Below are 10,219 nucleotides of genomic sequence, written 5' to 3' on the forward strand. Positions count from 1 at the left end.
AGTCTGGAGGTTCTTTAAAGAAACACCGGATGACCGACGGACTGTGGTGTGCAACCTTTGCCAAACCAGGATCAGCAGGGGTTCCACCACTACTAGCTTAACTACCACCAGTATGCACAGGCATATGAATGCTAAACAACCCACTCAATGGCACCAAGCCCGTTCACCTCTGGCCGGGCACACCACTGCTCCTTCCCCTGTGTCATCTGCTAGTCAGCCCCCTGCCCAGGACCACGGCCCAAACACCTCCCGTGCGAAAACCCCATCTTCGCCTCCACGATCCTCCACAGCATCCACCAGCGTTCAGCTCTCCATACCCCAGACGCTGGAGCGCAAAAGGAAGTATAGCGCAACCCACCCACACGCCCAAGCCCTCAACGTCCACATCTCCAAGTTGCTTAGCCTGGAGATGCTGCCCTATAGGCTGGTAGAGACCGAGGCCTTTCGAAACCTCATGGCGGCGGCCGCCCCTCGGTATCCGGTCCCCAGCCGCCACTACTTTTCCCAATGTGCCGTCCCAGCCCTGCACCAGCACGTGTCAGAGAACATCATCCGTGCCCTGACCAACGCCGTTTCTGACAAGGTCCACCTGACCACGGGCACGTGGACGAGTGCTGCCGGGCAGGGCCACTATATATCGCTGACGGCACATTGGGTTAACTTGGTGGAGGCTGGGACCCAGTCTGACCCTGGGGCTGCTCATATACTGCCGACGCCGAGGATTGTGGGGCCTACCTTGGTCCAGGTCTCAAAGGCCTACTATAGCTCCCCCTCCTCCACCTCCTCCTCCACCGAATTACCATCCGTGGGCATGGCGCCATCAGTCGGTAGCTCTAGGCACAGCAGCAGTGCCATCGCTAAGCGACAGCAGGCGGTGCTCAAACTGCTGAGCCTAGGCGATAAAAGGCACACCGCCCAAGAGCTATTACAGGGCATCATGGCGCAGACTGATCTGTGGCTGGCACCGCTGAACCTGAAGCCAGGCATGGTTGTGTGTGACAACGGCCGTAACCTGGTGGCGGCTCTGCAACTCGGCAGACTGACACATGTGCCATGCCTGGCCCATGTGTTAAATCTCATAGTTCAGCGTTTCCTCAAGACATACCCCAATCTGTGTGATTTGCTCACGAAGGTGCGCCGCATCTGTGCGCATTTCAGGAAGTCCAGCACAGATGCTGCCACTCTCAGGGCAGCGCAGCGCCGCCTCCAACTGCCCGCTCACCGACTGTTGTGCGACGTGCCCACGAGGTGGAATTCAACATTAACCATGTTATCCAGAGTTTACCAGCAGCGCAGAGCGATTGTAGACTGCCAGATGTCAACTTCCACCAGAACTGGTAGTCAGGTCAGTCAGCTTCCTCAAGTCTTCAATGAGGAGTGGACGTGGATGTCTGATATCTGTCAGGTGCTGAGTAACTTTGAGGAGTCAACACAGATGGTCAGTGGCGATGCCGCCATCGTCAGCCTCACCATCCCGCTGCTTGTCCTGTTGAAAAACTCTCTGGTCAGCATGAAGTCGGAAGCTTTGCGCTCGTCACAAGAGACGGGGGAAGAAGATTCCCTTGTTGATAGCCAAAGCACCCTTAGGTCTGTTTCTCAGCGCATATCGGAGGAGGAAGAGGAGGAGAATGTTGGCGAGACACAAGAGGGGACCATTGTTGAGTCCTTCACTGTTCAGCGTGTATGGGCAGAAGAAGAGGAGTTGGAGGAGTTGGAGGAGGAGGAAATGGGCAGTCAGGCCAGTGAGGGGAGTGAATTCTTGCGCGTTGGGACTCTGGCACATATGGCAGATTTCATGCTAGGCTGCCTATCCCGTGACCCTCGCGTTCAAAGAATTTATTCCAGCACCGATTACTGGGTATTCACTCTCCTGGACCCACGGTACAAGCAAAATCTTTCCACTCTCATCCCTGGAGAGGAATGGAGTGTGAGAATGCATGAATACCAGCAGGCCCTGGTGCACAAGCTGAAACAGTATTTCCCTTCTGACAGCGCTAGCGGCAGAGGGCGTACTTCTGCGGGACAAATAGCGAGGGAGAGTAGGCGAGCAGGCAGCTTTTCCAGCACTGGCAGGGGTACGCTTTACAAGGCCTTTGCCAGTTTTATGTCACCCCAGCAAGACACTGTCACCTGTCCCCAGTCTCGGCAGAGTAGGGCTGATCTTTACAAAAAGATGGTGAGGGAGAACGTAGCTGACCATACCATCGTCCTAAATGATCACACAGCTCCCTACAACTACTGGGTTTCAAAGCTGGACATGTGGCACGAGCTGGCGCTGTACGTCTTGGAGGTTCTTGCCTGCCCTGCCGCTAGCGTGTTGTCTGAGCGGGTTTTCAGTGCAGCTGGTGGCATCATCACCGATAAGCGTACACGCCTGTCGACTGACAGCGCTGACAGGCTGACGCTTATTAAGATGAATAAAGCCTGGATTTCTCATAATTTCCAATCTCCACCAGGTGAAGGAAGCTCAACCTGAATAATGTATGCACTCCTCCTCCTCATTGTCCTCCTTCTCCTCCTCTTTGTACCCTAAAGCATAGGAAACTGGCTATTTTTTGGCTCTGGCTCTAGCTATAGTACTCTATGTATTTAATTTTTCTGGAGGACCACCTACCTGCTCCTCTGGTTTGAAAACTTTTTTGGACAGCTATATGGACATACAGGCACTATCCAAATTAAATTGTCTCCATAGCAGCCTCCACATGTCGTCTTTTTAGCTGGCTCCACACGATGTCTCCATTGCTACCTCCACACGTCATCGCCATAGCTGCCTCCAAAAGTCGTCCATATAGCTGCCTCCATACATGGTCTCCTTATCAAACGAGCTGTGTCAGGCAGAATTTTGGGTTGTTTTCATGGCTTCCACATCAAACTTGTTAACTTTGTCGCCACCCTGCTGTGTAATCCACAAAATATACTGGCAAACTTTTATCATTTACCAATATTATTTCAGCGCTTCTTGCGCATCTGTTTACATTCCCCTCACCCGCCATATCCTAAACTTATAAGAACGCTACTACACTTGATCTTATACAAAAGGTTCTTAGAAGTGCTGTTTGGGGAGTAGCCTAGAGACAGGGGCTTGGATTGGCGAAAGCTCGCCTGGCAGCGGAGCGCCAGCTCCATCTCAAGATCCAACTAACATAGTTTTAACTGCAGCACCTTTAATCTACTACTAGTTCACTGCCTCCATACATGGTCCCCTTATCAAACGAGCTGTGTCAGGCAGAATTTTCAGGTGTTTCACCAGATACATAGTGGAACTCGGCCCATCTGTCGCCGCCATACTGGAGACCTGAAGTTGCAATCATAGCAGCGCAATATGGATGCCCCATACTGTCGCTCTTAATCATGGAAGTCGTCTCCATGGCTGCCTCCACATGTCGTCCCCTTATCAAAAGAGCTGTGTCAGGCTCTGTGCAGAGCCTTGGTCCCCTGGAAAAATGCTCAAGTCTCCAATTGACTTCAATAGGGCTCGTTATTCGAGACGAGCACTCGAGCATCGGGAAAAGTTTGTCTCAAATAACGAGTACCCAAGCATTTTAGTGCTCGCTCATCTCTACACAGGATATATACAAAATATTTCAACAGTTTAAACAGAGATGTAGTTAACTCTTGTGTTACACAGTAATACATAGAAAAGCATTGCACAGATACATACCTATTCCCGCTGGGTGCAAGTGTGGTTACACATAGTGATTGTCTTGTTCCATGCATCCTGATGAGGGGGTGGGGAGAAAAATGCAATTATAACCATAGGATTGGACAATAACTATACTTGTGAAATTGTGAAGCTTACTGATAAACTTCTAAACCTAAATTGCCGATAAACTCAATGGAGCGATCAGTTCTACTGGATCCATTTAGCATTGAACGCCAGGTGTGGATTCGTAATGGTCTAATTCTGGGGCATTACTGTAGGCTCTGGATGGAACATCACAAGAAGTGTCATGGCAATGGACCAAATACATGTATTTACTCAAAATAAGACAGCTATTGCAATGGTAAAAACAATCTTACCACAAACAACTTTGTTGGTTACAACTAGAGATGAGCGAACACTAAAATGCTTGGGTACTCGTTATTCGAGACGAACTTTTCCCGATGCTCGAGTGCTCGTCTCGAATAACGAACCCCATTGAAGTCAATGGGAGACTCGAGCATTTTTCAAGGGGACCAAGGCTCTGCACAGGGAAGCTTGGCCAAACACCTGGGAACCTCAGAAAAGGATGGAAACACCACGGAAATGGACAGGAAACAGCAGGGGCAGCATGCATGGATGCCTCTGAGGCTGCTTAAACGCACCATTATGCCAAAATTATGGGCAACAGCATGGCCATGAAAGAGTGACAGAATGAAGCTAGATAGCATCTAAAACATCCAATAATTGACCCTGACACTATAGGGGACGGCATGCAGAGGCAGCAGCAGCAGCGGCAGGCTAGAGAGTGGCATGGCGACATACCCTAAATGGACTCAGGCTTCAAACCAATGGGTGGCAGAGAGGAACCAAAGGAGGTGAGCAAGAAGCGCTCAAATAATATCGGTACATGATAAAAGTTTGCCAGTATATTTTGTGGATTACACAGCAGGGTGGCGACAAAGTTAACATGGAAGCCATGAAAACAACCCAAAATTCTGCCTGACACAGCTCGTTTGATAAGGGGACCATGTATGGAGGCAGTGATCTAGTAGTAGATTAAAGGTGCTGCAGTTAAAACTATGTTAGTTGGATCTTGGCATGGAGCTGGCGCTCCGCTGCCAGGCGAGCTTTCGCCAATCCAAGCCCCTGTCTCTAGGCTACTCCCCAAACAGCACTTCTAAGAACCTTTTGTATAAGATCAAGTGTAGTAGCGTTCTTATAAGTTTAGGATATGCCGGGTGAGGGGAATGTAAACAGATGCGCAAGAAGCGCTGAAATAATATCGGTAAATGATAAAAGTTTGCAAGTATATTTTGTGGATTACACAGCAGGGTGGCGACAAAGTTAACAAGTTTGATGTGGAATGCCCTGTAATAGCTCTTGGGCGGTGTGCCTTTTATCGCCTAGGCTCAGCAGTTTGAGCACCGCCTGCTGTCGCTTAGCGACGGCACTGCTGCTGTGCCTAGAGCTACCGACTGATGGCGCCATGCCCACGGATGGTAATTCGGAGGTGGAGGAGGGTTGGGAGGAGGTATAGTAGGCCTTTGAGACCTGGACCGAGGTAGGCCCCGCAATTCTCTGCGTCGGCAGTGTATGACCAGCCCCAGGGTCAGACTCGGTCCCAGCCTGCACCAAGTTAAGTGTAGTAGCGTTCTTATAAGTTTGGGATATGGCGGGTGAGGGGAATGTAAACAGATGCGCAAGAAGCGCTGAAATAATATTGGTAAATGATAAAAGTTTGCCAGTATATTTTGTGGATAACACAGCAGGGTGGCGACAAAGTTAACAACTTTGATGTGGAATCCATGAAAACAACCCAAATTTCTGCCTGACACACCTCGTTTGATAAAGGGACGATGTATGGAGGCAGCTATATGGACGACTTTTGGAGGTAGCAATGGAGACAACGTGTGGAGGCTGCTATGGAGACAATTTAATTTGGATAGTGCCTGTATGTGGCAGTCCCAAAAATTTTTCAAACCAGAGGAGCAGGTAGGTGGCCCTCCAGTAAAATGGAATAGATTGAGTGCCTGTATGTGGCACTCCCAAAAATTGTTTAAAACAGAGGACCGGGTAGGTGGCCCTCCAGAAAAATTGAATAGATTGAGTGCCTGTATGTGGCACTCCCAAAAATTGTTTAAAACAGAGGACCGGGTAGGTGGCCCTCCAGAAAAATTAAATGCATAAAGTACTATAGCTAGAGCCAGTGGGCCCTGTCAAAAAATAGCCAGTTTCCTCTGCTTTAGTGTACAAAGAGGAGGAGAAGGAGGAAAATGAGGAGGAGGAGGAGGAGTGGATAAATTATTCAGGTTGAGCTTCCTTCACCTGGTGGAGATTGGAAATTATGAGAAATCCAGGCTTTATTCATCTTAATAAGCGTCAGCCTGTCAGCGCTGTCAGTCGACAGGCGTGTACGCTTATCGGTGATGATGCCACCAGCTGCACTGAAAACCCGCTCGGACAAGACGCTAGCGGCAGGGCAGGCAAGAACCTCCAAGGCGTACAGCGCCAGTTCGTGCCACATGTCCAGCTTTGAAACCCAGTAGTTGTAGGGAGCTGTGTGATCATTTAGGACGATGGTATGGTCAGCTACGTACTCCCTCACCATCTTTCTGTAAAGATCAGCCCTACTCTGCCGAGACTGGGGACAGGTGACAGTGTCTTGCTGGGGTGACATAAAGCTGGCAAAAGCCTTGTAAAGCGTACCCTTGCCAGTGCTGGACAAGCTGCCTGCTCGCCTACTCTCCCTCGCTACTTGTCCCGCAGAACTACGCACTCTGTCGCTAGCGCTGTCAGAAGGGAAATACTGTTTCAGCTTGTGCACCAGGGCCTGCTGGTATTCATGCATTCTCACACTCCATTCCTCTGCAGGGATGAGAGTGGAAAGATTTTGCTTGTACCGTGGGTCCAGGAGAGTGAACACCCAGTAATCGGTGCTGGAATAAATTCTTTGAACGCGAGGGTCACGGGATAGGCAGCCTAGCATGAAATCTGCCATATGCGCCAGAGTACCAACGCGTAAGAATTCACTCCCCTCACTGGCCTGACTGCCCATTTCCTCCTCCTCCAACTCCTCTTCTTCTGCCCATACACGCTGAACAGTGAAGGACTCAACAATGGTCCCCTCTTGTGTCTCGCCAACATTCTCCTCCTCTTCCTCCTCATCCTCCTCCACCTCCACCTCCTCCGATATGCGCTGAGAAACAGACCTGAGGGTGCTTTGGCTATCAACAAGGGAATCTTCTTCCCCCGTCTCTTGTGACGAGCGCAAAGCTTCCGACTTCATGCTGATCAGAGAGTTTTTCAACAGGCCAAGCAGCGGGATGGTGAGGCTGATGATGGCGGCATCGCCACTGACCATCTGTGTTGACTCCTCAAAGTTACTCAGCACCTGACAGATATCAGACATCCACGTCCACTCCTCATTGTAGACTTGAGGAAGCTGACTGACCTGACTACCAGTTCTGGTGGAAGTTGACATCTGGCAGTCTACAATCGCTCGGCGCTGCTGGTAAACTCTGGATAACATGGTCAGTGTTGAATTCCACCTCGTGGGCACGTCGCACAACAGTCGGTGAGCGGGCAGTTGGAGGCGGCGCTGCGCTGCCCTGAGAGTGGCAGCATCTGTGCTGGACTTCCTGAAATGCGCACAGATGCGGCGCACCTTCGTGAGCAAATCACACAGATTGGGGTATGTCTTGAGGAAACGCTGAACTATCAGATTTAACACATGGGCCAGGCATGGCACATGTGTCAGTCTGCCGAGTTGCAGAGCCGCCACCAGGTTACGGCCGTTGTCACACACAACCATGCCTGGCTTCAGGTTCAGCGGTGCCAGCCACAGATCAGTCTGCGCCGTGATGCCCTGTAATAGCTCTTGGGCGGTGTGCCTTTTATCGCCTAGGCTCAGCAGTTTGAGCACCGCCTGCTGTCGCTTAGCGACGGCACTGCTGCTGTGCCTAGAGCTACCGACTGATGGCGCCGTGCCCACGGATGGTAGTTCGGAGGAGGAGGTGGAGGAGGGGTGGGAGGAGGAGGAGGCATAGTAGGCCTGAAACACCTGGACCAAGGTAGGCCCCGCAATCCTCGGCGTCGGCAGTATATGACCAGCCGCAGGGTCAGACTCGCTCCCAGCCTCCACCAAGTTAACCCAATGTGCCGTCAGCGATATATAGTGGCCCTGCCCGGCAGCACTCGTCCACGTGTCCGTGGTCAGGTGGACCTTGTCAGAAACGGCGTTGGTCAGGGCACGGATGATGTTGTCTGACACGTGCTGGTGCAGGGCTGGGACGGCACATCGGGAAAAGTAGTGGCGGCTGGGGACCGAATACCGAGGGGCGGCCGCCGCCATGAGGTTTCGAAAGGCCTCGGTCTCTACTAGCCTATAGGGCAGCATCTCCAGGCTAAGCAATCTGGAGATGTGCACATTAAGGGCTTGGGCGTGCGGGTGGGTTGCACTATATTTGCGTTTCCGCTCCAGCGTCTGGGGTATGGAGAGCTGAACGCTGGTGGATGCTGTGGAGGATCGTGGAGGCGACGATGGGGTTTTTGTGGCAGGATCCTGGGCAGGGGGCTGACTATCAGCTGACACAGGGGAAGGAGCAGTGGTGTGCACGGCCGGAGGTGAACGGGCTTGTTGCCACTGAGTGGGGTGTTTAGCATTCATATGCCTGCGCATACTGGTGGTAGTTAAGCTAGTAGTGGTGGAACCCCTGCTGAGCCTGGTTTGGCAAATGTTGCACACCACAGTCCGTCGGTCATCCGGTGTTTCCTTAAAGAACCTCCAGACTTCTGAAAATCTAGCCCTCGCCGCAAGAGCCCTCGCCACGGGAGCTTCACTAGTTGACACATTTGGCGCTGATGCACCAGCTCTAGCCCTGCCTCTCCGTCTGGCCCCACCACTGCCTCTTCCAACCTGTTCTGGTCGAGAACTCTCCTCCGTCTCAGAAGCACTGTGTTCACCCGGCCTCTCAACCCAGCTTGGGTCTGTCACCTCATCATCCTCCGATCCCTCAGTCTGCGCCCCCCTCGGACTTCCTGCCCTGACAACAACTTCCCCACTGTCTGACAACCGTGTCTCCTCATCGTCGGACACCTCTTTACACACTTCCACTACGTCAAGAAGGTCATCATCACCCACAGACTGTGACTGGTGGAAAACCTGGGCATCGGAAAATTGCTCAGCAGCAACCGGACAAGTGGTTTGTGACTGTGGGAAGGGTCCAGAAAACAGTTCCTCAGAGTATGCCGGTTCAAATGCCAAATTTTCCTGGGAGGGGGCAGACTGGGGGGGAGGAGGCTGAGGTGCAGGAGCTGGAGGAGTGGCGATTTCGGTGACATGGGTGGACTGCGTGGAAGACTGACTGGTGGACAAATTGCTCGAAGCATTGTCAGCAATCCACGACATCACCTGTTCGCACTGTTCTGGCCTCAACAGTGCTCTACCACGAGTCCCAGTAACTTCAGACATGAACCTAGGGAGTGTAGCTCTGCGGCGTTCCCCTGCTCCCTCATAAGCAGGTGGTGTCTCAACCCGGCCAGGACCACGGCCTCTGACCCCTGCAGTAGTTGGACGCCCACGTCCCCGCCCTCGTCCTCTACCCCTAGCCCTCGGGTTAAACATTTTTAAAATGAGAGTTATAACTTTAATTTTTTTTTAACTTTTTTTTGTGTTTTTTTTTTTTTTTTGAGTTTTTAAAACCAAACGATGCTATCCTATTGCTATGGCTATTTTCTAGCCAAGTATGAAAGCACACTACTATGCCAGATGAGATGACACTGAGTTATTAAACAAAATGAACGTAAAATAAAAAAGGAAAAATGGCAGACTGTGCCTAATTGAAATCCAACCCCTACTAAATTTTCCCACTTCGGTCTTTGCAATGGATATGTGCGTCACTAAGCGCAAAACATAGCGGTCGCAAGTCTCACTACAAATTGCTCACAATTGGCTAGTAGATGCACTGCAGCAAGTACAGCCACCAGCAGATCAACCAGAAATCAAATATATAACGCTACTGTAGGCGTAAGTAAGCCGTTTGGATTCTCCTATGGCTATTTTCTAGCCAAGTATGAAAGCACACTACTATGCCAGATGAGATGACGCTGAGTTATTAAACAAAATAAACGTAAAATAAAAAAGGACAAATGGCAGACTGTGCCTAATTGAAATCCAACCCCTACTAAATTTTCCCACTTTGGTGTTTGAGGTGGATATGTGTGCCACTAAGAGCTAAACACAACGGTAGCAAGTCCCCCTGCTAATTCCTCACAAAATGGTACTAGATGCAAATAAAAAAAAAAAAAAGTAGAACGTTATTGTAGCCCTAAGAAGGGCTGTTGGGTTCTTGGAGAATCACCCCTGCCTAACAGTAAGCTAATAGAACACCCTAACGCTTTCCCTGACCAGCAGCAGCTCTCTCCCTAGCGGCATCCAGACACAGAATGATCCGAGCAGCGCGGGCAGCGGCTAGTCTATCCCAGGGTCACCTGATCTGGCCAGCCAACCACTGCTATCGACGTGTAAGGGTACCACGTCATGCTGGGTGGAGTGCAGAGTCTCCTGGCTTGTGATTG

This window comes from Engystomops pustulosus, chromosome 8 (assembly GCF_040894005.1).
Source record: "Engystomops pustulosus chromosome 8, aEngPut4.maternal, whole genome shotgun sequence".
In the NCBI taxonomy this organism is placed as follows: domain Eukaryota; kingdom Metazoa; phylum Chordata; class Amphibia; order Anura; family Leptodactylidae; genus Engystomops; species Engystomops pustulosus.